Source organism: Atta cephalotes (genome assembly GCF_000143395.1).
Source record: "Atta cephalotes unplaced genomic scaffold scaffold00017, whole genome shotgun sequence".
Classification (NCBI taxonomy): Eukaryota; Metazoa; Arthropoda; class Insecta; order Hymenoptera; family Formicidae; genus Atta; species Atta cephalotes.
Genome location: NW_012130081.1, coordinates 5,041,490 through 5,046,047, shown reverse-complemented (window position 1 = coordinate 5,046,047; position 4,558 = coordinate 5,041,490).

Sequence of the window (4,558 nt, the reverse complement as noted above, 5' to 3'; positions counted from 1 at the left end):
CGTACGTACGTACGTAAGTAAGTAGTACGACGACGTACGTAGTACGGTAACGTACGTAAGTAGTTAGTAACGTACGTACGTCGTCGTCGTGTATATATATATATATATATATATATATATATATATATATAGACAGCCATAACGAGCTATATGCAGTCTTATTGACGTACGTGAAAGATAATGACTACGCGATGTTCATTTTACGCTGGCGTACGTGTAACGTAAAACTGCTTTGTCGCCTAGTGAGTCATACATCAAGACGATTTTAGATACGTAAAAGACGCGCGCGTGCGCGCGTGTGTGTGTGTGTATGTGTGTGTAGTCTGCTGTCTCATACAAAGAATGAATCCCATGCAATGGGATAATTATGTGAGATGATCGATAATATAATATTCCGATGTATGTATAACTCATGTTAGTGAAACATCGAAGAATGTAACCTCGAGAATTTTTCGTAATAGCACGTATACTGTAAACCGAGAAGCCGCAGAAGTATCGTTACTTGATTCTTAGAAAATGATCCTAAGATTTACGCATTAAGAATTTGTATACAGTGTATACCGCCTAAGCATGTATATCCATAATATGTATCGAACAAAATTTGAATTGTTTTTGCCATTTAATCCTCTGCCAGCAACATAAATTGTAATTCTTTCGTTAGCAACAGAAGTTTTTAAGAAATAGAGCAAATTTTTTTATTTTTCTGAAAATCTGAAAAAATGATCTGATATATTTGTCAAAGTTTTAACAACGAGTTTTTTCATTATAAAAATAGGATCGTATTTTATTAATTTTTATAGATTTAAATTTATCTAAATTTATAATCGAAATAGTGCTTTTAAAGACTCCAGTCGGCAGAGGATTGAAATTATTTTGTATACCGCAAGATACTCGTATAATTATATAATTGATTTTGACGTATTATATATATACAAACAACATTATTATGTAACAAAAAATTAAAATGATGAACTTTTATATTCTTTTTATTCACTATTTAAGAAGCAAAGATATTACGTTGTAAATTAGAAATTATTTATGAAAAATTTTACCAAAGAAAATATCTACAAAATACAATCAAAGAAATGTAATCTTTACATTGTGTAATGTTTCTCTCGACAAATTGTGACAATTTCGCTGCAAGACAAATTTCAAGCTTGCGACAGATGCAAAGGAAGAATACATGTAAATATCCAAATTATCAGCGGCATCGCGTCACTTTCGCGCTCCAGCTATATTTTTTCTCACATTTTTGCTGCTTTGGGCTCGATTTGCGTTCACGATTACGATGAATTCTCCACAGCCGCCGCAACGTTTATCTCGAATAACGACGTAACGGGGAATAAATAGCTACAAAAGATCCCCTCGTTTCCCTCGATCGTGTTATCATGATTATTGCTGATTAACAGGATGTTTTTTTTTTTCAAACATTTTATAATCGCCCGGAGGTCACCGATGACCCTCTTTGGAATTTTAAACGAGCGCAGATGCTTCTGTAATAAACAGCAGTTATCGCAAAATCACGGCGCGGTTTGTGCGATGTGCTTTTTTTATTTCTTTGGCGCTTGACACAATTTACACCCGTTCTCGGATATGTATCACAATGTTGCAAAAAAGCAATTACGAAATATTTTTTGGGAAAGAATGAATCTTCAAGCGGGGCCGCTCATATAAAGTTTCGTTATTCTGAGAAAATAATTAATTCTCCGGTACTTTTTCGTCTCATCTAATACAAATATTAATCCAAAGATTACTTTTGTTTTTTGAAGAGATTTTGTTAAATAATAATATGACGAAAGTTTCATATTTGATTCTTTTATCCTTTTTTTAATTATCTAATAAAACATACACTATACGTTCTACAGCGAAACTCAAGTACTTTTTATATATAAGGGGGGGGGGGGTAACTGTACAATTTCCTCTAATATTCGCCTTCGTTTTCTGCGAAAGCTTTTGTACTCGAGAAACAAAGTGCGCTACACCGACATCATTTGCTTCCTGCGGGTCACGGTCGCTGTTATTTCGTCTCTTTTGTCAACCTAGGAACAATGAGTCACCGTTGTGCGGAAACGCCAGATTCACGTTGACGAATAAGAGGCACAATCGAAGAATAAACTAAATCCTAAGGTTGATAATTCAAGACAGACTCAACAAACGATACGTGCAATGATATTAAAAAGGACTGCTTAAACTAGCATTAATTCATCACTAATTTTGCTGATATTATGATTATAAAAATTAATTATATTAATGTTTCTTTTAATAATATTTAGCTTAATGCTTTCTTTTAATAATATTAATGGCGCATAAATATGCGTGTATTTACGGAGAAAGAAAGAAAAAATATTCTCACACTTTGTGAGTGCATATTGAGTCAGCTCAGCCGCTGTATCATCGTAGATGCATATTTATTTATTAAAGATGCTAAATATTCAATTTCTGATCGGGCGCGGCATCTATTTACTGAGGCGAGGCTGCTAATGTAACGTTCGGAATCCTGTATTGGCAGCCTTGACGAAGATTAGATCTGCGCGGTAGCGCAGTCGAAACACTGCACTCGTGCATGTGTGGGCGACGCGAAAACTGAGATGCGGCGTGACGTTCTCGAAGATGAAGCGTTAGAATGTAACTTGAAGAACCCATTCACGTGTATTCTAAATACGAAAACGTTCGCATCGATGGCTAATTAACTCTGAACGTTCGTGTCTCGAAACATATATTGCGCTAAATAAAAATGGTAGTAAAGTAGTCTGTATACTGTTTACGATACTTTCAATGTCCATAGACTTTTCTCTCAATGATTTCCATCGTAATGAGAGCTAGAGAGTTGGAACCTGAGACCCTTGTAAAGGAGATACCCATTCCAAGAGATAAAAGAGAATGCGGAGAATCGTCCGTAGTAAACACAAGTAGACAGATTTTAATACACTACACGAGATGATTCAGAATTTTACCGAAGAGTAGATTAAATATAGGGTAGATTAAATATAAATTTTTTTACGTGTTTAAAGTGTTGTGCATAAGAAATGTTTTTAAACACTCTCGTATTTACACAGTAAAAACATTTGTATTTGAAATCCGGTCCACTCAAGTCTTTGTTAACATTTTGTGTTAAATTGATGTTCAAAATTTCTTAATGTGAAAATAATACAATTTATGAGTGAGTAAACAAATAACATAAAAATAATGGGTTTTAAAACGTAAATTCTTAACAATAAATGTTAATTTTAGTGAAAAAATATGCTTTCACAGTTTACTTACAAATTGTGTCAGTATTATTTTTTTTTGTGTTTAACTTTTTAATCTATTCCTCTTGTATTAAACTAACATAAAAATTTGAATGGGCCGTTTGGGATACACGTGAAGGGTGTTGAATGAATTTAACGCAAATTTTCCAACTGTGTATACGCGTATACACAGTATTCTCTACACAACACATAATAAAAATAAATATAAAATTGCTAAGATTTTTTTCAGCATGTCAATATTTTGGTCAAAAAGTCTCTAGTTGCATTCCTAATGTCTTATCCCTTTCGTTACATCTTGATTCTAAGAAGAGAAAAGGCATCTTTCTTTCGACGGGAATCGCAATCCCGTCTCGGAAGCAATTCTCGCGCACGTTCTCAACGCGTTTTGCTCTTCACAGTTGACTCTGCGTAGCGTTGAGATCTAAGCGGGCGCGTTTCAGTACGATGGGAAAGTGGTCGGTGGGTGGAACTCTGGTCTCTGACGAGACCGAAGTGTGCCGCACACCTCGACGAATCGACGCGGACCGATTTTCTCGCGTAAGCACGTGCGCACATGAAACGTGCTCGCATATTAAATGTACAGCAGCACGGGCGTAACGCTCATGTATACCATATGAAATACGCAATGTGACGACATGAACGTGGTGTACGTGCATGAAACTACATACACATACACACGTATAGCCGGGCGAAACGTTGCGTGCCGATTATACTGTCGGCCGGTGTGAGAAATATTATCCTTTGATCTCTGAGGTTCGAACGCGCGCACAGTTTCACTCCGGCAGGAAATTAACGACCGCGGGCTCGCCGCAGTTTCAAATATGAATCGCCGCACGAGATTATCAGTCATATAAAAGACCGAGTCGGAAGTAAAGCACAGGAAATGCCCGGGGATTTGCCCGTCATTTCCCCAGGAGAATGCTACAAGCATTACGAGATCGCGCATCCAGAGATTATCGAGGCTCGCATAAATAAGCGCAATTATGCCGATTGATAAACTATCGCGCATGCAGGAATCTTGCAAGATTCTTAAGCCGACTCCAAAACTCGCTCGTCACAAACCTTCCTGACCGCGAATGACAAACACACGAAGCGAGATAGACTTTTCCGTTAGTAATCATTCGACATATCTCAGATAAAGATGCGTATCGTAATTATCTAATGGAGAAATAGTAAGAAAATATCGATTAGAATAATCTATAATTATTGGATAAGAACGAATAAATGTGTTGAATGTCACGGACAACTAAGAAATAGTTGAGTACAAATATATATATATATATATATATATATATATATATATAGTAGTA